The sequence below is a fragment of the Sarcophilus harrisii genome, chromosome 2, assembly GCF_902635505.1.
Source record: "Sarcophilus harrisii chromosome 2, mSarHar1.11, whole genome shotgun sequence".
Classification (NCBI taxonomy): Eukaryota; Metazoa; Chordata; class Mammalia; order Dasyuromorphia; family Dasyuridae; genus Sarcophilus; species Sarcophilus harrisii.
In genome coordinates this window covers 7923974-7949001 of record NC_045427.1, presented here as the reverse complement: position 1 = coordinate 7949001, position 25028 = coordinate 7923974, and the positions used below count along the sequence as shown (strand labels likewise).

At 40.5% G+C, this 25028-nt stretch overlaps 1 long non-coding RNA gene across 1 annotated transcript in view; it reads left to right on the top strand.

The window, feature by feature from the left end:
- The first annotated feature begins 14657 nt into the window (after positions 1–14657).
- LOC116421222 overlaps positions 14658–25028 on the top strand; it is a 233496-nt gene continuing 223125 nt past the window's right edge. The window contains exon 1 of the long non-coding RNA XR_004231517.1: positions 14658–14873. This is a non-coding gene — a long non-coding RNA (uncharacterized LOC116421222). The remainder of the gene's footprint in view (positions 14874–25028) is intronic.

Sequence of the window (25028 nt, the reverse complement as noted above, 5' to 3'; positions counted from 1 at the left end):
TTCCAATGTCTTCTCTTTCCTAATCACTTCTACTATCTTCATCCTATTTTTATATTGAAATCAAGCTATTGTCCCATATTATCCACCTTCACTAAATATCCTTGAAGTTATACTTTTCTAAAATGTGGCAGCCAGAATTGGACACAAGACTTCAACGTGGCCTAATCATGACAGAGTGTAGGGATATACCATCATCTCCATCTACTCATGTGTCTATTATGACATTTTTGTTTACATGTATTCCCTTGACTACAGTGTCACAATGAAGACTTGTATCTAGCTAACAGTTCTTTCAAAGGTCCAGATCTTTGTGAAATGAATAATTAACCAGTTGTATACTCCATCTCATACTTAAAAAGCTGGGATTTTAAAAAATCCTATTATAAGACTTTATCTCTATCCTTATGGATGTGAGGGATTATTCTTTTTTTTTTTTTTTTTTTATTTAATAGTCTTTAATTTACAGGATATATACATGGGTAACTTTACAGCATTAACAATTGCCAAACCTCTTGTTCCAATTTTTCACCTCTTACCCCCCACCCCCTCCCCTAAATGGCAGGATGACCAGTAGATGTTAAATATATTAAAATATAACTTAGATACACAATAAGTATACATGACCAAAACATTATTTTGCTGTACAAAAAGAATCAGACTCTGAATTATTGTACAATTAGCTTGTGAAGGAAATCAAAGATGCAGGTGTGCATAAATATAGGGACTGGGAATTCAATGTAATGGTTTTTAGTCATCTCCCAGAGTTCTTTTTCTGGGTATAGCTAGTTCAGTTCATTACTGCTCCATTAGAAATGATTTGGTTGATCTCGTTGCTGAGGATGGCCTGATCCATCAGGACTGGTCATCATCTAGTATTGTTGTTGAAGTATATAATGATCTCCTGGTCCTGCTCATTTCACTTAGCATCAGTTCGTGTAAGTCTCTCCAGGCCTTTCTGAAATCATCCTGTTGGTCATTTCTTACAGAACAGTAATATTCCATAATTTTCATATACCACAATTTATTCAGCCATTCTCCAACTGATGGACATCCATTCAGTTTCCAGTTTCTAGCCACTACAAAAAGGGCTGCCACAAACATTCGTGCACATACAGGTCTCTTTCCCTTCTTTATAATCTCTTTGGGATATAATCCCAGTAGTAACACTGCTGGATCAAAGGGTATGCACAGTTTGATAACTTTTTGAGCATAGTTCCAAACTACTCTCCAAAATGGTTGGATTCGTTCACAACTCCACCAACAATGAATCAATGTCGTGAGGGATTATTCTTAAAGAAGTCTGAACTAAGGGGACCCAAATCCAGACATATCGATTGAATCAATCTGTTAAAAACATTTCCACTGAGTACAACTGGAAGCACATGGGTAATGACTGAAGAAACTTGGCCATTTGTCCTTCAATATCATAGCAGTCCAGTTCAAAATCCCAGTTTATTGGAGTGTATAGCCAATTCTTGGCTAGTATTTCCAGCCAAGCCTCTGAGAGGTTATTGATTCATGGGTGAAGAATTGTAGATCCCCATGATCAAAGGACATCTTTGTAAACAAGGTAGAATTGGAGGATTTGGCCTTCTCATTGATGTCCTGGGAGTATTTCAGAAAGAGCAATGACTGGAGATAATGTCTACTTCCGGAGCCCAGGAAAAATCACACCCATGATGGAAAGACAGTTTTGAGATTCTACAAGAAGCCCTGTCAAAGCTATATGATTGTTAAAAGGGAAGTTTGGAGGATTCAGAGACTTTTGGGTGGAATATATTGAACTAACTATTCTTTTCAATTCTGCTTTGTAGATACCCTTTATAAAAGATAACTAAGTCTGGTAGACTGATATCTGAGGAGGAAGAACTTCATTGAGCATCTAGGAGCCATGTTATTAGAAAGGATACCCCCATTTCCTCAGAGTGTAGCCCTAGAATTATAAGGAAAGAAAGAGTAGTTGTTTTCTGGGAATCCAATTCGTCAATATTCCAAGGAATCTGGTATGGTTGCCTCTGTTCTACTAATTAAAATTCAGATAATTAATTTTAGCATACTGCTCTGATCAGTCAAGGTCTTCTAGAAACCTGATTTAATCTTCTGGATTGTTAATTATTCCTCCCAGATTTTTGTCAGACTTATATTAGAGAAGCGTGCCGACGATGGCTCATGAAACTCATGGATAACAATGCTAGCAGACCCTGGGCTAACTAGTCTCCAATATTTAGTGCACTTCTCCAGCCATCTCTCCAGCAATATGAAACTCTTAAGAGCAAGAGTTTAGCGCTCTTCTCTCAGTCATTCATTTCTTGGTTCTTCTCCTTCTTCTTCTACCCCACATCTTTCCATCTTTCTCACAATCAGAGGAGAAATTATCTGATGAGTTACTTATTGAGCTGACTAAACTTAAATGCAGAAAGGGACATTTTTATTAAATTGTGGCTGGAGCCCAAGAGACCTTTCTTAGAGACTACCTAGTACAATGTTCTCATTTTGGGAATGACGACATGAAAACATAGATATTAGGAATGATTTCCTGAAATCCCAAATCTCCCGGTACAAAGAATGTTGGAGCTAGAGTTGTCCTTGGAATATGGAACAGAGCATACCGAAGCTGGGAGGGTCCTTTGAACACAGACTAAAGCAATAAGTTTCTGAGGCCATCAGCAGCAGAGAGAGCTTTAGAAATCATTGAGATCAGCCCACTTAGGTTACAAATAGGAAAACTGATCCCAAGAGAGGAAATGAGCTGTGCAATTTTACACAGGAAATTAGTGGCAGAGCCTCCACTGAGACCCAGGTATTGACTCTCAAGGCTCAAATTGAGCAAGAAGTGGCCTGAGGTTTCGTGGGGAAGTTACTCCCACTGCCCTTACCTCTGAGCTGTCAAGCCAGAAGTGTGAATGTAGCCAGAACGGCTGAGACTTGAGCCCAAAATAAATCCAGACCCCGCCCTCCATTCTGCCTTTGCTCTGAAAGGCTAAGTGCTGTTTCCAGAGCTGCTCCCCAGAGTCCATTAGCAGAGTTTAATATCTGTAAGGGTCTTTGGAAAGATATGAACTCGCATTCCTGAAGAACATGACACTGGCCCCGTCCCCAAGGGCTTACCCAGATTCTCTGTCGGATCTGGCGCTGCTGATATTTAAAGTTCAGGGCCCTGGGCTTTCTATTTCTACTCCATTTTGTCTTTTACCAGAAAAAAACACTGTCTACACTGGCATCTTCAGCTGTTCGGTGTCTTCCCCAAGCCAAGACGAACTCAAGACTGAGTTTCAGTAGCAGGTCATGGACAAACGCTTTAGTCTGAAAATCTGAACCTCTGATTGTTCCAGGTCGTGGTCTGTCATGGGAAAAGGGAGGCAGAGAATTCAGCACCCGGTCCTTGCTGAGCTACATTGTTTGGCTATTCCTTCAATGGACGGATTCAAGGATTGGGATCTCCATCCTTCTCAAACTATCATGGACTGACTTACCTATTAGTTGGATTCTTCTAGTAGAAAGCAAAGTATTTGCCTTATAGTCCCAGTGCCTAGGACAGTGTAGAGCTATTCTCCCAAAACTCTTTCCCCTTGCAGGGTTCTGAGGCTGTGTCCCCTTGGGAATCTTGGGTATAATCTGTTCTCTTTGAGGTGGTTTTCTAGTATATCCCCAACCTAAGTATTTAATTAATAATTGTTAGATAACTTTTCAGATTTATTTAGTTTTGAAAAAGGACCGTTGACTAAAGTGGTTTAGTGAGATGCTACATCAGAATACTAGCAAAGGGAACCTCATAAAGGGGAGAAAAAGGTGACCCAAAACCAAAGAGAGAGGGTTACTGGGAAAATCTCAGCTCTCAGAACATAGAATGTCGGAGCTGGAAAGGCTGGAGCTGAAAAGGGAGCATCTGATGAATCCATTCTCCCTAGTTCATGGAGGAGGTCACTGGGTGATGAGGAATAGAAGGGGAAAAGGACTTACTGAGAAGATTTGAGGTTATAGGAAGGAAGTTTGGCAGTTACCAGATACAGAAAGTAGTTCTCTGAAAAGAGGAACGCTTTCTTAATGAGAAAAATCATTTGAATAACTCAGATCTGGGACCAAGATGATGCTCTGGCTGAAGGGAAGGAGGGGAAGAAAAGATGTCCTGCTATTCCAAGTGCTAAAATGGAAATAAAGGCTCCCTAATGTGTTGCCTGAGTCTGACTCCTAATCCTGACACCTTGTGGCTGTAGGATTGTGGACAGAACACATTTCATTTTTGAGCTGTAGCTCTCCCATATTTCAGATGGGGGCTGGGGGTAGAACAGACTGTGCTTAAGGCCCAATCTGCAATCACAAGCCCTGGTAGTTGATCATCTATTGATCACCCAAGATATCTTCAGGAGAGATGTAACTGATATAAATATATTTTTTTAAGAAATAAGTAAAATCATCATCAATTTTCACATCTGCAAAATGAAGAGTTGATGTCAAATATCATTAAGATCCTGGCCAAGTTTGAGGCTTGATGTTCTATGTTCTAGTTTTAGGATTTGGAGCTCCGTGATCTCTTAGAACCCTGCTCTCATATTCCCTGTTCTAAGACCCTTCCCACATCTGACATGCCTTGTTCTAGAACCCATCTCAGCCCTGCTATTCCATGTTTTAAAGTCCCTCCCAGTTCACAAATTCTATATTCTAAGCTCTTTCTCAACTCTGTTCTAAGATCCCTCCAACCCCTGATCTCTTGTTTTGTAAGATTTATTCCAGCTCTAATACCCCATGTTCCGAGGTCTCTCCAAGTATTTATGAACAAGTTGTAGGGACCGAAGAGTTGGCTTCTAAACCATGAAAATGTGGGTTTTAAATCTCTTCTGTTTGGGCAGCCCCAAGGAAGTAACTTAATCATCCAATGTCTTGGAATACTCTATATCTACACAGAAAAGATGTGGACCTACTTGTGGACATCTCTTACGGGGGATCCTTATGCCAGTAAGATCCTAAACCCAGTCCTTGACTCTTTATTATGTACCAAGCAAGATTTAAAGTTCTAGGGATGCAAAGAAAAATCAAAACAATATAAGGAAAAAAATACCCTAAATATCTATTCTCAAGGAACTTACATTCTAATGGGAGAGTAACATGCACACACATATATGTACATACACATACATAAAATATCTATACATGCACATGTGTACACACAATCACAAACATATATACACATGTACATAAACATACATAATATACACGTACATGCACACTTACAATACATATATGTACTGTACACACATATACACAATCCATACACATACATATACATATCTGTACATAACACATACATGTCTACATACATAGATCTAAGGTCTGTTCCCAAATCTAAATCTATGATCCTAATCATACTCCGGCATCTCTTATTCCCTAAAAGCTACAACACTGAATTCAAGCGGTCTCCCGCTGTTGAAGACTCCAGTTGTTTCCAGACATTTGCAATGATCTGGAAGACTTGGATGAAAATATGTGAAGAACTCGGAGCAGTGCTTTTTGGGAGCAGCAGAAGAAAGGCAAAGCTGTTGGCCTGGAGGGCCATCTGGGGAGGAATTTGCCCCAGACAGCTGGAAAGTCAGCTGCAGGGATTTGACTCCTGTACTCCGTGCTCCTCTGCATGGAATCGACCCCAACATTTGTTGCAGGTTATCGCTGCTGAGGACGACAGATGCACCAGGAATGAGCCGAGAAAGGGCCGCGGGCCTGGGTGGACGTGGGATATTAGGTGCTTGTGAGGGCCCTTTCTGCCTTGGGAACTTCCCTCAACTGCAGCTGAATTCCCTAATCCTTTGTGACAACATAAAGGCCTGTCCCCAAACATCTCAGGGTCAGTCATCCCATTGTGAATTCTCTGCAGTCCAAACAGACCATTCTCGAGTCTAATTAGAACTCCATCTCTGAGGGAAATCCCACCGGAACTAGGAAGACGAGTGACAGACGTTCACCTGGACTAACATTTCCAGCACAAGAGGGATTAAGGAAGACAATTTCTGTTACCAAGAGAAGGCGACAGTTCTAGAGGTTTCTGGGGCAGGACTCCCAGTTCCAGTCTGATCCCTCCTCCTCCCGCCCACCAAGGCCCAGGTTTTCACACAGATTCATACCTTCAGCAAGGACGCGAGATTAGCCTCTCTTAAGCAGATGCTTTTAATTAACTGCATTTTAAGGAGAAGGGATTTGAGGGAGGCTTACCTTGTAATATTACTAAGAATATTATACAGTCAAGTGACGTTCCTTTTCATTAAAAGTAATTTGGATTTGAGGACTTGGACTTGCTTTTAATCTTGTTTTTAAATCTTGAACATGCAATGGAAAGACTTGGAGTCATGGGACCTGGGGTTAAAATATGGGCTGTATCACTGAATATCTATTTAATCTTGGATCTGGGTTCCTTATCTGGAAAAAGGCAGGCTGGACTAGATCACCTGAAAGGGCCCTGCTGGGTTGAGTTCTTTGACCTTGTAAAGCTCCAGACTCCAAATCTGGGACAATTAAAGCCTAAAACATGGAAATAGATGTTTGCCACATGTGTTCATTGGTATTATGGGGACTATTGTGGGTAGAATCCAAATAGGGGAATCCCAAGAGAGCAGAATTCATAAGCTAAGTTCCATGAGCTTGTTTTATTTTATTTTTTTAAAGTTGACAATTATAGTTGGTGGGGTTTTTTTAGGTAATACTCAGTATTTTAATGCATTTTAATCACATTATTCTGAGTTGAGGTTCAGAGGATTTTACATATCCCTTAAGGGGTCCATAGAAAATTTGAGAAGCCTTGCCTCTGAGAGAACTCCCTTGCACACACCAATTCTTAGGACATTCTAGACCCAGAGTTCTAGAAGCCCTAGTTTCTTCAGGTAATGTCTTTAACAGAACTCCTGCATCCCACGTTCTCAATGGCAATATACCGTATCCTGTTTATAGCCACCACTTGTCCCTCTGTGGTCCTTCAGGTCACTGGGGAGCTTGATTATTCAGAGATTGCAACACACTGGGATTTCAGGGATTTTCAGAAAACGGTGATGAAAACAAGCTGTTTTTTTTTCCTATAAGAATGGTTTGTTGAGTTATAAAACAAGTGGAATTATAAGTGAGCAGGGGAGGACTTCATTCTCTCTCAAGGCTCCAAGTGACTTTGTAGCAACTTTGAATCATGTGAAATGAATGTTTTTTTTTTTTTTTAAAGGCAAGGCACATTTTCAGCCCATCAGAAGGGTGTGTAGTACAAATATTCAAGGCCCCTCGTTAGCCTGCTGCTAAACTAATAAAGAGAGTGAGGGAAACAAAACAAAACAAAATAAAGAGATTACCCCCCAGGTGGCAACAGGGAAAACAGGGAATGTGTGTCTGACTAGAGCCAAATGGAAATTCATTAGACAGTCTTAACATTCTATTCCCAAGGTCAGGTCTAGGAGATGCAACCTTTCCTAGCATCCGGATCCCATCATTCTACTAGGAGGGGATATGTCCCCACCCTTCCCCACCCAACCTCCTACTCCCTTTCCATAGGAAAGGGTCAGCTTTGGTTGCACAGAGAGTGATTGGACAGGAAATTTCACAAGGTCTGTTGCTCAATCTGGAGCTCTGTGGTTTCCTTGGGTCAAATCTCTAATGTGTTCAGAACCTACCGTGAAGCTATGGTTAGAACAAAGGGTAGAGAAAGGAAGGCTTCCTTCTCTTAAACTTTTAAGAGCAAAAAGGGTTAGATACATGGGCAAGAGGAAGTGTGGGGAAAGTTCTTGGAGACTTGTTTATGCCATCGATAAGTTGGAAGGGTGCTAAAAGTGATGTGCTGATCGTCTCCTTGGGCCCATCTGCCACCTGTTCATCTAGAGCACTCACTCACAAACTCAGATCTAGAGCTGGGGCAGCCTCACTTTAAAGATGTAAAAATGTCCCATGAAGGAGAAATGACTTGTCCAGTATCAAACATGTATCACCTGTGATGGTGGTGATGATGGTGATGATATTTATACAGGCTTTCAAGGTCTGCTGGGTGCATTCGGTGCAGCAGAGGAAGCAAAGATGATGAAGATGTGCTGTTAGTGGGGATAATGCTTCAGGAGCCATTATTTCCTCCACGTTGGTCACCTTTCCATTGGTATAGATCTTACTTTCATTCCTAACAATTTTTGAACGCTTCTGGGTCGAAGGAGAATTCACTTATCTATACTCACTTAGGGGATGGGCTTTCTTGAATTTAGACAGTCTGCTCTTTGAAGGAAAGATAGTTAGTTCATCACTGGATCTGCACTCAAACCCTTTCCAGTTTAGTAGCATCCCTTAAAGCCTTTGCTCTGTTAGCCTTATAATATAAGACTACTTAGCTAGATGATGCAGTAGATAGAACAGCAGCCCTGGAGTCAGGGAGAATCATTTTTGTGAGTCCAAATCTGGCCTCAAACACTGTGTGATAGCCCAAATGGGATCATGAAGAATTGAGCACGACTGAAAAATGAAGAAAAATAAGATGACCTCCAAGTTACAATGAAGCACCGGAATAGGACGTTAGTGGAATAGTTTCAACCCACAAAGCTCAAAAGTATTCACCTCTGCTACTCAAACTGTGTAGAGTCCTAGAGGACAGAAACCATGCTTTATTTTAATTTGTTTTTTAACTCCATAACTGAACACTGAACACTATACATAGTATGGATTTCATTAAAGTTTCTTTGAATGGATTTATTTATTATTTTATCTTCCCCTAGAGCCATAATGGATTCAATAATTAAAGACTGTAGATAAAGGGACCAAAATGCTCATAACCTGTGAACCAGAGGTTCCCTCAGAAAGCTTATACCCCAAAGGCCATTGGTAAGAACAACAGCCCCACATACACCAAATATTTACAACAGCTCTTTTTACAATAGCAAAGGACTGGAAACAAGTGGTTGTCCATCAACTGGGAAATGACTGACCAAATTTTGGCACCGGAATGTAAAGAAATATTATTGAGCTCTAGAAAATGATGAGTGTGATAAATACTGAGAATTGTAGGAAAATTGACATGAGCTGATTCCAAGTTAAGTAATCAGAGACAAGAAAAGAATACACACAGTGACTACAGTAAGATAAATGAGAACAACTAGACAAACACAAAAAAAGTACATAGCACAAAGTTATAAAGAATGAGTCTGGCTAGAAGGAGACATGAGAAGACACTTCCATATCACCCTTAGCAGGGGTGAGGGCTCCACAAGTCTTGTTCACTGAACATGTTTTTAGACTTTTTCAATGTGTTGATTTGTTATCCTGACTTTTTTTTTATTATAAATTATATATAAATAAAAATTATTTATTTTAATAAATATATATACATGTATACATACACATATAGATATATAAATATATAGATACAAACATACATATGATATATTTGAGAAGAATGGGAGAAGGATCCTGAGGAAAAATTAGTCATGAAAAAAATATATATCAATAAAAACTTATTAAAATAAGATCATGAATACTAATCAGCCTTATGAAATGCTGTACAGGCTCTCCAGAATGAAGAAAGCTGAGAGTCAATTAGTGCCTAAATATAGCCGTGATGAACCTACAAATCAGTAAGAGCTAATTAAGAACCTACTGTGCACCAAGTAAGATTCCAGATTCTGGGATACAAATTTCAAGGAAGACGCAATCCTCATTTCTAAAGAGTTTATAGGAGGGGAAGAAAAAAACCATACATTTCTATAAATGCACAAACACACATATGCATGTTATATATTCCCAATAATAATTCATACTTACTGCAAAGCACTTTCCACGTGCTAGGTCTTTTGGTCCACAATAAGCATAATTAGAAAAATACAAATCAATATAAGGAAGGTAAATAAAGGGAAGTTTGGGGGTGTGGAGAACACTAGCTTTTAGGGGTTTCAGAAAAAGTTTTCATTAGGAAAGGGATTTGATTTGCATGTTAGAGAGAGGTTCTAGAAAATGGAGGGGAGAAGGAAAGGGATCCAAACAATGTGAGATGGAAAGTGCCATTGATTTACCCGAAATAACAGCACAAACTATGAGTCAATGGAAAATCCTCTGACCACCGTGAATGCCCTTGAATTCAGAAAAGGAAAGGGCCTTAAGACATGGCATTTCAGAGCTCAGAAGGACAAGGACTATATCATTTTTGACTTTGCATCTACAACACCCAGAACCATACCTGACACACAGTAGGTCATCAGCAAATGATTGATGAATTGAGAGTGAGAGATCTGGGAGACTGAAGAGCACAAAATCAAATAGCCTACGGGGAAGGGATCTTAGAATATCAAATAAAGCAAAGATTTTCACATGGTTTGTGTGTTTGACAGTGTGGCAAAACTCATATATCTTTTCTTATTTGAATCTTTCTTTAAAAATTCATATTTGAAGAAAATGTCAAATTTCAATTAGAGGTAATAAAAAGTATTTTTTTTTTGCCTTTATGTTAACAGATCCCCCTGAAATCTTTCACCAGCTTAAAGAATCTCCATATAGAAAATGTGACCATTGCTAAGGGCTTTAAAAACAGAGAGCTGGGAGGGGCCTGAGAATGTGGACAAGAGAATGTCAGTTGTAGCTGATTTTGGTAATTACACACACATATACATGTGTGTATCGAAAGACAGATGACAAAGAGAGAGATTCAAAGAGAAGAGGGGAAAAGAGAGAAGAGAGAGAAGAAAGGAGAGAGGAAAGAGAAAGAGAGAGAAGAAAGGAGAGAGGAGAGAGAAAGAGAGAAGAAAGGAGAGAGAGGAGAGAGAGAAAAAGAGAGAAGAGAGAGCGGAAAGAGAGCAGAAACAGAGACAGAGAGAAAGACACACACACAAAGAGAGAAAGAGAGACAGAGACGGAGACAGAGTCCAATTTTCTCATTTGATGGATAGAAACAGGCCTCCCAAGGAGAGCTTTGCTCAATGTCCCCCAGATGGGAGTCGCTCAGGATTCCAACCCCATCCATTCTTTCTCCAAAGTAAGCACCTGCTTCCTGGGATTCTGCAGAAGCCAGTGGGGATCACTGGGTGCTGACTTCATCTCAGCAGGTTCCTGAGAGAAGTCTACAGTTCAGAGGAGAATCCTAATGGTTAGGTCTGTTTTAGATAAGTACAAGAGATAGGGGAGGGAAATCCCCCCAGATTCATTAAAGCCGGGCCCTCTTGGAGGGAACGGTGGAAGAAGATAAGATGATTATCTTTCAGTATTTGAACAGCTGCCTTCTGCAAAGAAAGTTACTGGCATTCCTCTAGCTGGCTCTAGGATGACAATTACTGGGCACCGGCAGTGGCAGGAGCTGAGCTGCGAGCCGGGGCTTGACATCCAGAAACGCTTCCTCACAATTAGAGCTCTCCCACGGGGGGATCCGTTGCCCCCAGAAGCAGTGGGCTTCCCCTCCCTGGAAGTCTGCCAGTGAAAAGGAGGGCTGCCATCCAGATGAGATTTGAAGGTGGGGGACTTCTGAAATCCTCCTAAACATGGAAATCCCTTTCATCTCAGAGTTCTGGGATTCCAGGGCAGGGTTGATGGGTGAGCGGTGACAAGATAAATGGCTGTGCTTCCCCAAGCACGTTATGTTTGGGAACCAGGGATGTTGTCCTGACATGAAAGACTGAGCCACAGGAAGTAGTCAGATAAAGCAGGCTGTCTCCTCCATAACCGATGCTCAAACCATCGTCTTCTCCGAGGCTTTGTTCTAGGTCTTTTCCAGGGGTAAGTAGGAGGCCCAGTGAATAGACCTGGAGTGAGGAAAACCTGAGATAATATCCAGCCTCAGACATGTATCTATTAATTAAGTGGCCCTGAACGAGTGACTTAATGCTGTCTGCCTCAGTTTCCTCTATAGTAAAATAGGAATCCTGACTGCACCTACCTCACAGGATTGTTGTAGGGATCAAATGAAATATTTGTAAAGTGTTTAACATGATTCCTGGCACATAGTAGGTGCTTAATAAATGCTCATTCCCTTTCCTTTCTTCTTCAAGACTCTCTCTTGGTAATTCCCATCAGCTCCCATGGATTTTGTCACTGTCTCTGATGGCAGATGATGCTCATATCCGTATACCCAGAGATGCTAGCGCATCAATCTGTCAACAAGCATTGGTTAATTGATTAAAGCAACTTTGTCCGGCTCTGCTAAGTGCTAGGGACGCAAAGAAGGGATGCTAACTGCCTATTTGATATTTTGAACATCCCTGTTCCCAGCAGAAGGCATCGTGGGGCCCTTCTCCCAAGCTCTTCATTCTCACTGTGTCTGCTAAGTCCATGGTCATTCTTCCAGCTGCCGGGACCCACAGGCTCAGTTCCCTCCCTTCAAAAGGGCCTCCTGACACCCTTCTCTCTCCCAGGACCCCCAGTCTAGCCCCACTTCCATCACCTGCTCCTGCACAACTGCAAAGCTCTCTCAGCTGTTCTCCAAGCTTCCTGCCTTTCTTCACTCCTCTCCATCACTCACTCAGTGGCAGGTCTGGCCATGTTATCGCATCCCCTGATCAATAATCTCCACTCGTTTCCTTTTCAATGCTTCTCCTTGTTTAGTTGTATCTGACTCTGACTCCCTTTCAGGTTTTCTTGGCAGAGACACTGGAGTGGTTGGCCATTTGCTTCTCCAGCTCATTTTACAGAAGAGAAAACTGAGGGCAGGCAGGTTAAAGAGAATTTGCCAAGGGTCACGTGGCTGAGAAGTATCTGATGCGGGATTTGAACTTCTGTCTCCCTAGTACTCTTATCACTTAATTTGCCCTTTTCACTGATATGATCTACTGTTAACCCCCCAAATCTTTGACATTGAAAGGCTTTTAAATTTTGTCCCAGCTTACTTTAGATTTCTCACATGGTTCCTTTTTACATATTCAATGCTCCAGGCAAAGTGGGCAAGTTCCTCTGTACAAACAGTCATTTCCCACTTTCATGCCTTTGTTGTCCCTCATGCTTGGACTGCTTTCCTTTGATACAACTCAAAAGTCATCTTCTTAATGAGTCCTTGTCTAGTTCTCCCAGGTGCTAATAACTTCCTACTAAATTATCTTGCGTTGGTTTTAGAGAGGATTTCTCAGTTGGCTTCTGCTCCCCTCTCACAAGAACTGTTTTACTTTGCCCCAGTCAGGTTAAAATGTAATGAATAAATGTTCAACAAAATAAATAAAAAACAGATGGGATATATATATATATATATATATATATATATATATGTGTGTGTGTGTGTGTGTGTGTGTGTGAATCTCTCTCTCTGTCTCTGTCTCTTTTCCTCTCTGTCTCTCTCTCCATCTGTCTTTCTGTCTGTCTCTGTCTCTGTTTTTGTCTGTCTGTTTCTCTCTCCCTCTCTCCCTGTCTTTGTTTTTGTCTTTATTTCTGTCTTTGTCTCTCTGTCTCTCTCTAATTGTCCCCATCTCTCTCTGTCTCTGTTGTCTCTGTCTTTCTATATTTTTCTTCTATCATCTGCTTACCTATATGTATCCATCTTCTTTATTTCTCTCTGTTCCATCCATTTATCTGTATTCATCCTCTCTGTCTCTCCATCTCTCTCTCATATTTCTTTCTTTATTTCTATGCCTATCCATCCTCTCTCTCTATTCTCTCTCTAACATCCATCTATCTGTCTGTCTGTCTGTCTATCCTATTTATCATCTATCTATCTAATATCAACATATGTTTTGCTAAGTCAATATGGTGCCTGCAGGGATCCTTCAGTAGACTTTGCTGGCCCCTGTCCCTATTTGAAGCCAGTGGTTTAGCTTAGAGAGGTAAGGGACTTGCCCAGAGACACTCATGGAATAGGAGACAGAAGGCAGGTACTTACTTACTAACAGCCTGTGGACTGAGAGGTCCTTCCAGTGTTTCTGTTGTTCTAAACTTAAATCAACAGAATAAAAGAACTCTGGCGTTGGGTGGGAACTTGTGGAGCAGAATTCCTTTGGCAACAACCCGGGAATGGTCTTCTAGGTAAGATGCTTACCAGCTCTCACGGAAGCCTCTCTGCCTTTAGATGTCTCTCATGATGAGGGCAGTTAGCTGGTGCCACAATGCACAGAGCCTTGACCCAGTCAGTCTGACTCATGTTCCTGAGTTCAAATCCAGCCTCAAACACTTACTAGCTGTGTGACCCTGGGCAAGTCATTTAACCCAGTTTGCCTCAGTTTCCTTCTCTGTAAAATGAGCTGGAGAAGAAGCTGAAAAAGCATTCTAGTATCTTTGCCAAGAACACCCCAAATGTGGTCACAGAGTTGGCTAAGACCGAACAACAACAACATAGTGAAGGAGTGTTTGGATTTCTTTGTGTTTTTATTTTTCCCCCTTGGAATCCATCCTAAATCCTGCTTTTTTTTTTTTTTTTTTTTTTTTTTTTTTTTTTTTTTTTTTTTTTTTTTGCAAATAACGCCCATTGCTGGTATGCTGGTGCATCCCTTTGCTGTGAGTGGCTGCTTTGTAACCCGACCTGCTCCTTCATGGGGCCCTGACCCTTCCCATTCTGCAGCACGTGGCTCTTCCATCCTACCTCCTCTTGGGACTGCAGTGGGATAGGGCTGGCCTGGGATGCTGCTCCAAGGACAAATGGCTGGTGAAATATCACAGAAGAGGATTCTGGGTGTGAACTTGGAATGCTTATTGTGGAAAATCCATCTCCCTGACTTCACAAAGCCTGGCAGGGTGTGTGTGTGGTGGGGGAGGGGGTGGTCATGGAAATAGCTTGAGCTGGGGTCAGAGCACAAGGGTTTTGTTACCTCCAATCACCTTTAACGTGTCCCTTCTTTTCTAAGCCCGTTTCTTCCTTTGTAAAGTCAGAGATCCAAACCAATGGTGTCTCAGCCCCTCCTAGGTCTGAATTTTGGTGCAGCATTTGTTTGTTTGGGATTTTAATCTCCTCCTACCATGTGAGCTCCATGATGGCAGTGAGTACATTTTAATTAAGTATTTTATCACCTCCCCCATGTCCAGAAAAACACTTCTTAAATTTCAAAGGGATTAATCATTGTCTTAATATATTAATTTCCACATTCCACATTCACTTTCTAATCTCAAATTCCAATTTCTATGTTTTAAACTCCCTCCCATGTCTCTCACTCCGTATTCTCTGGTTTAGGCCCTTCAAAAGCTCTGAAATTCTATATTCTAAGTTCTTGGGTAGAAAAATCTGACTTGCCGGCTCGTAGGTGGTTGGAATCTGATAAGATGAAATTGAGTAGTGATAAATGATAAGTCTTAGATTTGGGTTCAGAAAATAACCTGCAAAAATAGGACCAGGATGGGAAGAGAGGAACAAAGCCAGAGATCAGCTCTTTGGAACGAAGATCTGAGTATCTGAGTGGCCCACCACATCATGACATTCCTATTCAAACCCATCTCTACTGTCTCACCATGATCCCTTAGACTCCATCCATCTCTGTACCCTACAACACTGCCAGCTTAGCTCAGCTGATCTTGCTCAGAACATGGTATACATGGCATTTGCCAAACATCTCCTTACCCCGCTGCTGCCTCTGGATCTTCATTCTACCTCTGCTTTATGTGAAGAGTTTTTTTTTTTTTTTTTTTTTTTTATTAGAAAACAAACTCCTTGAGGGCAGATACTATATTCTTTTCTTGTATTTTGATCCTTGACACATAGAACAGTACTTAGTGTATTATAAGCAATTAATATATACTCTATTGATCTATATCTCTTGATTTGTTTTTTCCTGTGTCTTTCTCTCTCATCTACCTACATGTCTGTCTACCTAAGTATCTATCTATCCATCCAACCACCCAACCACTTCATTTATCTATCTACCTATCTATCTATCTATCCTGTCTGTCTGTCTATCTATCTATCTACCTATCAACGTATTTACCTATATCTATAGTGTGATATGGCAGCCAAGAAAGCTCATCTAAACTTAGGCTATATTAGAAAACAGAGAGAGTATCTGAGTTTCAGGAGCTAGGTGGTGTATAGATAAGGGACTGTTATGAGGATCAAATATTATATTTGCAAAGCATTTAACACAGTTCTTGGAATATAGTAGGTGCTGTATAAGAGCTACTATTATTATTATTGGTCCTACTCTGCTCTCCCTTGGTCCTTCTCTTCTCCCTCCCTCCTTCCTTTCCTTTCTCTCTCCCTCCTTTCTTCATTCAATACTCCTTTCCTTTTTCCCTCCCTTCCTTCTTTCCCTTTCTCCCTCCCTCCCTTCTTCCCTCCTTCCTTTCTTCCTTTCTACATTCCTCCTTCTTTTTTTTCCTTTCTTTTCTTCCTTCCTTCTGCAGATAATATGGATGAGTTCAGAAATATGTTGGTGCATTGAAATATAAAGTATTCAAATCCTTTGTTAGGAGCTATGGGAAATACACACACATACCAAACAAAGCAAAACAAAAAACAAGGAAGATTGTTTTCTTCTTTCTTTCTAGACAATTGGGGTTAAATGACTTGCCCAGGGTCACATAACTAGGAAGTGTTTAGTGTCTGAGGTCAGATTTGAACTCCGGTCCTCCTGACTTCAGGGCTTATGCTCTATCCACTGTACCACTTAGCCATCCCAAAATATTGTTTTCAAGGCATTTCTAGTTTAATGTGCATGCTAACCACTGCGTGTCCTTCCCCCCCCAAGTCTATCTCATCCAAGTCCCAGAGTAGTACTTAGTAAATGTTTCCTTGAGTTGAAAATATGATAAATGCCAGGAGAAGATATGACCACATGCTGGGAATATTCCAAAGAGAAACAAGGCGGAGTATTTGGAGGAGGTGGCGTTCGAATGATGGGCAAGGCTTCTGCAGGCCAAGCTTCCTGGGCACGGGGAAGCGGAGCTCTTCACTGCAGAAGGATCTAGGGCTCAAAAAGAGCCACAGGGACTTCAGCATGAGGGGTGGACGTGGGGAGCAAGGCCAGCGAGTATCTTGGAATCCTGGGTCAGACCGTCAGATGGATGTCGTTAGGGCCTCTTAGATTTCCTGCCAAAGGGCCCACCTGCCTCGGCACGCCCACCAGTTGCAGTCAGTTCTGGGGAGGGCTCCCTTTGGGACTGTCCTCCACTCCCCTTCACATGGAATCCATCAGAACCTGAAAGCGCCCTCACCTCAGGATTAAGGGTTTCCTTGTGTTGGAGGAACTCACGGATCTGGTGGAAAGGACCATGGGGAGTCATATCTACAGAGCGACATGACTTCATAGATCTTCTCTGTATGGAGTTGCTTTGATTACGGGCCAAGATTCACTGTTTTACAAGCAGGCCTGAGGAGACAGGGCCCGCCCTGCTCCCAGGGGGGTGACTGAGAGGGCTGCACAAGAGTTTCCAAATGAGCCCTGAAGTCTGGGGACCCTGGATTGGAGGCCAGTTTGGAGAAAGGGATAAAATGAGTCTAGAGTTCATTGCCTTGTTTCCAAATAAAGTTCTCATTCTCTCTCTCTCTCTCTCTCTCTCTCTCTCTCTCTCTCTCTCTTTCTCTTTCTCTCTCTCTCTCTCTCTTCTCTCTTTCTCTCTCTCTCTCCACCTCCTTCTCCCTTCCTCTCTCTTTTTCTCTTTATTGCTCTCTTTCTGTCTCTCTGTTTCTGTATCTGTCTCTCTCCCCTCTTCCCTCTCCCTTCTCTCTCCCTCTCTCCTTCTCTCTCTCTCTGTCTCTCTCTTTCTCGCTGTCTCTGTCTCTCTCCGTCTCCCTCTCCTTCTCTGCAACTCGCCTGTCTGTCTGTCTCTCTCTTTGTCACTGTCTTTCTGTATCTCTGTCTCTGTGTTTCTCTGTCTCTTTCTCCCTCTTCTACTCCTTCTCTGTATCCTTTCTGACTGTCTCTGTCTGTTTGTCTTTCTGTTTGTCTCTCTGTTTCTGTCCCTTCCTCTGTCTCTGCCTCTTTGTCTTTGTCTCTGTCTGTGTGTATCTCTCTCTTTCTGTCTTGTCTGTCTCTGTCTCTCTTCCTCTCTCTGTCTCTGTGTCTGTCACTCTGTCTCTCTCATCCCTTTATATCCATTCTATATCCATGTATTATTATATATTTAGCTGTCAGTCTATCTCCCTCACACTGATTATCTATGTGTCTGTAAACACATTTGTTGTTATTTAGTTGTTCCAGTTGTTCCAGGCTTTTTTGTGATTCCATTGGAGATTATCTTGCCATTTCCTTTTCCAACTCATTTTACAAATCAAGAAACTGAGACCAACAAGTTTAAGTAACTTAACCAAGGCAGTACTCTGTTTACTACACCTTTTCATTGCCCCTGTACACACACACACACACACACACACACACACACACACAAATATACATAGACTAAAAGTGAATCCAGGGTCAATATTAGAGATAGAAAGACCTGGATTCATGTCGTGACTGACAATCAATGCTGCATTATCCTGGGCATTTGCTCATCCTCTGTGTGCCCCGGAGCACTCTCAGACTCTTGGTGGCAGCATCCCTTTGACTTGTAGTAGTTGTAGGAATTTCCTTATCTGGGAGTTCCCTGAATCAATTATATCACATAGATAATAGAAAAAACCAGTGAATAAATTCTAGTGTACACACACTCTCTCTCTGTCTCTCTGTCTCTCTCTCCTCCCCTCTCCTCTCGCTTATATGTACACATGCATACACATCCACACACACAGTGGGATGGAGTGGCCTTTGCCCTGTGAAAAGAACCTTCAATTGGGTGTCAAGTGTGGAACCAAGTTTTTGTTTTTGTTGTTGTTATTGTTGTTGTTGTTAGTGCCCTGAAATCTGTGGAGCGTTGAGCAGTGACTTCCCCAAGTTCTTTCCCAGGGCCTTACTTAGTTTCTTTAGGAATAAAAAGAAGGGAGCTGAACTAGCCAAGCTGTCCAAGACTCCTCCGGCTACGATGCTCTGTGATTTATATTCTAAAATCTCTCCCAGAGACACACATCTTGTGTCTTTGTTGTAAAATCCACGTCCAGATCTCACGTTCAACATCAACCTTAACACCAAAAAGGGCTGGATTTGAGTCTTACTTCAGTCTGTGTCCAGTCTCTTTTTCAGCCCTGAAATACTCCCCCCATGCTGATATCTCCAGAAACTCTGATCCTGTGTCCCCCTCTAACATATTATAGTCTAATTTCTAAGGTTTTTCCAAGTTCTAACATTCTACGCTTCAAGGTTTCTCCTGACTTCAACAGTTTTTTAATATGATAATATTTATCTTTATTTATTAATTTTAAGTAGTCAAAATTTCACTCCCCAAATCTAGATTGATGATACAGTGTTCAATTTGACCTTAGCAAAGTTTTTACTAATTAACATCAGATTTTTTGTGTGTGTGTAATTTTCTATGTGATAAATACTTTTTGAATATATTATTTCCCCCAGTTACATATAAAAAAATTAAACATTTGTTTTTAAAACTTTGAGTTCCAGATTCTCTTACTTTCTCTTTCGCCATCTCCCTCATTGAGAAGGCAACAATTTTGATATAGGTTATCCATGTTTGATTATGCAAAACACAACTACAGATTAATCATGTTGTGAAAGAAAAAAGACTAAAAAACCCTCAAAAAATTAAATTAAAAAAACTAAGCTTCAATCCATATTCACATTCAAGTCCTTCAGACTTGTCTTAAATCACTGAAAATTGTCGTCACAGTTGATCGTTTTATAATACTGCTGTTACTTTGTACACAGTACATGTCACTTGGCATCAGATCCTTTGCAGGTTTTTTTCTGAGAGAATCCTACTCATCATTTTTAGAGCCCAGTAATATTACATCCAATCATATACAACAAGTTGTTCATTCATTCCCCTTTTGATGGCCATCCCTCGATTTCCACTTCTTTGCCACCAGAAAAGAGCTGTTATAAATATTTTTTTACATAGATCTTTTTCCTTTAAAAAAATCCCTTTTAAGAACAGCTCTAGTATTGGTATTGCTAAGTCAAAGGATATACCTGGTTTTATATCCTTTTCAGCATAATTCCAAATGGTTGAATCAGATCATGACTCCACTAACAGTACATCAATCTCTCATTTTCCTCTCATCTCCAATATTTGCCCTTTTCCTTCTGTTGTATTAGCCAATCTAATAAGTATGAGGTAGAACTTCAGAATTGTTTGGATTTGAATTTCCCTAGTTGATAGTGATTTAGAACATTTTTTTTCTTTTGGCTATGAGTAGCTATGATTACTTCATCTGAAAACTGTTTATATCTTTTGATCATTTATCAATCAGGGATTAACTCTTTTTTTTTTTAAATTTGATTTAGTTCTCTATATTTTGTTGTTGTTTTTTGCTGTGGCAATTGGGGTTAAGTTACTTGCCCAGGGTTACACAGCTAAGAAGTATTAAGTGAGTTCTCTATATGTTTGAGAAATAAATCCTTTATCAGAGAAACTTGCTTCTATTTTTTTTTTCATAGTTATGATTGCTAACTGTATTTCACCCTTTAATCTATTCTCTCTCCTTTTACCTGGTCCCTCCTCAAAATCATTTTTTTTTTGCATTTGATTACCTCAATCAATCTGCCTTTCCTTCTGTCATTCCCCACTCCCTTCTTTTTTCTCCTTCCCCTCCTACTTTCCTGTGCAGTAAGACAGATTTTCACACCCAATTGAGAGTGTATATTATTCTCTCTTTGACTCACTTCTGATGAGAGCAGGTTCAATCACTCAACCTCTCCTTTCCTTCTTCTCCTGCATTGTAAAAGCTTTTCCTTGCTTTAAACATGTGAGATAATTTACCCCACTCTCTCTCTCCCCTTCATTTTCTCCCAGTGCATTTCTCCCTCATCCCTTAATTTTTTTACATACCATCCCTTTGTATTCAACTCACACCTACATTTTTCTGACACTCTCTATCTCTATCTCTCTTTGTGTGTCTATCTGTCTCTGTATATATATATATACATGCACAGGTATACACACACACACATACACACACCCACCCACCCCCCCACACACACACACACACACATATATATATACACACAGATATCTGTGTTTTATATATATATATATATATATATATATATATATATACCTTCTGCCTGTCCAAATAATGAGAAAGTTCTCATGAGTTACTATAATATATGCATTATATATTAGTTACTATATACTTATGAGTTACTATAATATATGTATTATATATACCACATACACTATAATATATGTATTATATATTATATATGGCATATATAATATATACATTATATATAACATATATATTAGTTACTATATACTTATGAGTTACTATAATGTATGTATATACTATAATGAGTTACTATAACATATATATATACATGTATTTGTATATATGTGTGTGTGTGTGTGTATACCTTCTTCCTGTCCAAATAATGAGAAAGTTCTTATGACTTACAATTAGTATCTTCCCATGAAGAAATGCAAATGTTAACCTTATCAGGTTCCTTATGATTTCTCTTTTCTGTTTACCTTTTTATACTTCCTTGAGTCTTTTATTTAAGAGTCAAATTTTCTCTTCATTTCTGATCTTTCCGTCACAATTGCTTGGAAGTCCTCTATTTTCCTGAATATCCATTCCTCCCTTCTCGAAGGATTAGATTCAGCTTTGCTGGGTGGGTGGTGGCTCCAACATCCTGTGCCTTAAGGACCTTTCCAGATCAGATGCGCTAACTTTTCAGGTGTCTTCCATCTTTCATGTTCTCTGATTTATATTCCCTTGGCTTTTTCAGACCTGTTGTGTTCTGCTCTCTTCTTCAGATATCTCTCCCCTCTATCTGAGAGCCCATGGGCTTATGTCTTCTACAATGGCCTTTGCTGCTACAAATGACAGTTCACAGAGGATTTCCTCAAGACCATCCCCAAGAGATAGCTAGCATGAATTTTGGTATCGGTTTTATAGATATGGGAACTGAGGCTCAGGAAGGGAAAATAGCTCGACCAGATCATACAATGATTTAGCTGCAGAGTCAAGATACAAAAGCAGGGTTTCTGGTGCCCCTGCCCTTGTTCTTTCTGCTGATTGATATGGGCTGGTATCAGATATGATGGCTCAGATACCACTTAGACCTTTGAGCTGCACAGTCCGCTTTCAGTTATACTAATCCACCCCCTCCGATATTATGATGTCTCTAGAAAAACTCAGAGACTTTCCCCCTTTCCACTTCAAATATAGGTGGTATTTATTCTTTAGTCTTTAAAAATACACAGGGTCTTTAACAAGAAAATTTGCTCCAGAACAATAGTAAAAGGTTAAAAACTTTAGGTCAAACACACAGAGCGATAAAATAAAGAACCAGAAACACATGGAAAAAACATTTGCGAGGGAAAAAAAATAGCCTTTATAAAAAAGTGGCTTTTTTTTAAGAGACAAAAGACTTTTAAAAAGATCTAAAGAGAGAAAATCTCACCAGACCAATGATCATTGGAATTAACACAAAAAACTTAGCATTTATAAAGTTTACAATTTAAAAAGCACTTTTCTGAGAAAAAAAAACCAAACAAACACAAATGCAAAAATTTCCTGGTTGAAAGAAAGCCAGCCTTAAAGTCAGAAAGAGTTGGATTCAAGTCCCACTTCTGACATACACTGGTTGTAGGACTCCAGATATTCCATTTAACCTCTCAGTACTGCTGAAGTGGAGGAAGTCCTCACTCTGGAGCTCCTTATACTTGATGAAATCACAAATTCAGTCTCTTTATCCACTTCTCAAAAACAGGGGGAGGAAAGCCTAAATAAATATAATCTGTGAGGGAGGAAGTACATCATTTTGCTCATTTTTAAATAAGGAAACTGAGGGTCCCACAACAGAGATCATAGGGGAAAGAAAACAAGTTTTCTGCCTCTATCTCTTCCCAGAGCCCTTCTGTAGTGCCTGTAACAAATAACAGTCCAACAGTAGCAACAGCAAAATTCCCAGCAAATCCAGGCCGGGAAAACAATTCAGAACAAAGTTCCTCAGGATGTTGGTCCACCGGGGAAGGAACGAGAGCCAGCCCACAGCATGAGCCCCTGCCACACCTTTCCAGCCTTAGATGGGACTTTCTCGAGGGAAAAATGATGGGAATTCATGGGATTCCTGAATAAGGGCGGGGGGGGGGGGGGGGGGGGGGGGGGGGGGGGGGGGGGGGGGGAGGCAGAGGAGGGACAACAGTGGTGGGAAGGAAAGGATAGTCGCTAAAAATTAATAGTTAAAAGAGGATTGGGGAATAGAAAGGATACGGAGTCAAAAGCCAGGGTTTTGTCTCCAGGCTCTACGATTTTACCAAGTTCTTAATCTTGGGGAATGGCTTTCCCAGTCCCAACTCAGTTTCCTTCTGTGTAAAATGTGTGTCTGTGCATATGTGTATATGTGTAGGGGTGAAGACGATCTCTATAATGCATCCAGGACAGAGAATAAAGCAAAATAATACTCATCCTTTATTACAATTTAGTTCTTGAGTGCCCATGAGCTGCCATTATACCATATCTCTAGGAGGCCCCATTCTCATTCCCCTTATGGGGAACCATGGTTGGTTGCTGTCCATTTTTTTGTTTTTGAAGAATACCAATGACGTCAGGAGGGTGACATCTTGACTTCCACATGAATTGGATTTAAGGTCCTGGCACATTAATGACTTTGTGTTCTAGGGAAGCTGAAAAATATGAGATTATTAGAGATCCTACAATTTCCCTTGGTCACTCAAGAGTCTGTTAATAAACATGTGTAAGTGTCTCCTGTATGGCAGGCACGCTGCCAAGGCCTGGCCATACAAAGAAGGGCAGAAAGACAGAGTCTATTCTTGAGGACTTCACCATACAATGGGGACTTGGGGGTGGGGGACAACATTTCAACAACTATATGTACAAGCACACAAAGCAGAGGAAATAAAGACAGATAACAAAGAAAAGGTGCTGGAGTGAAGAGGGTTTGGGAAAGGATTCCTGCAGAAAATGAGTGTTGCAGGAAGTCAGGGAGATCAGTAGTCAGAGCAGAGGAGGGAGAGTATTCCAGGTATGGGGGATGGCTCCAAAAATACTCAGAACAGGGAGATGGAGGGTTTTGTTCTGGGAACAACCAGGGGATGGGGCTTATTGGGCTGAAGAGTACCCAGAGTACTGAGGTTCAAAGGGAGAACATCCCAAGGAGGGGGAATGGCCAGGGAAGATGCCCAGAGCAGGGAGAAGGGGTCTGTGAGAACAGCCAGGGGATGGGGTTACTGGGCTGAAGAATACCCAGAGTATTGAAACCCATCTGCTAAAAGAATTCCCACTGAAACCACATCTGAGCTTTAATGCCTGAGGATCAAACAATGTTTCCAGCCTTAGCAAGTGTAACATTGGACCAACCCATTTGTCTTCCTGCCTCACTTTCCTTATCTATGAAAGGAAGACAAAAACCCTTATTTTAGAAGGTGGGATACACATCCCAAGGTCCAGGCTGCCTTATGATGTGGCAGTTTGACCCAGGTAAAATATAATTAGGAAACTTTTTTTTTAATTCAGTAGAACATAGATAATGCTAATGTGTGATTTTCTAAGTCAATAGGAATCCACAGGAATCCTTATATATAGTTTAGTGTATTTTGTTTCTATTTCATTTAATATATAGTTTAGTGTATTCTATTTCTATTTCATTTTATGTATCGTTTAGTGTATTCTCTATTTCATTTTATGTATCATTTAGTTTATTCTATTTCATTTTATGTATAGTTTAGTATATTCTGTTTCTATTTCATTTTATGTATCATTTAGTGTATTCTGTTTTTATTTCATTTTATGTATAGTTTACTATATTCTGTTTCTAGTTCATTTTATGTATCGTTTAGTGTATTCTGTTTCTATTCCTTTGGAATAGTACTGCCTTATACTACTGGTTCGTTGGTTTGAGTACAGGACCCAAGTTTAAATTCCTGCACCAGATGCTTACTATCTGGATCACTTACCCACGGTCTCTCTGGGCAAATCAGTTAACATTTATCTGCTTTATTTCCCTCGTCTCTAAAATGACTTTTTACCTCCCAGAGTTGTTGGGAAGATCGAATTTCATATGGATACACACAAACATGCATATACACTCCTGTGTGAGTGTATATGTATGTGTGTATGTATTTGCAATGAGTAAATTCTTCATTAATCTTAAGAAGGACATGAGTCCTCCAGAGAGCTATAATTTCCA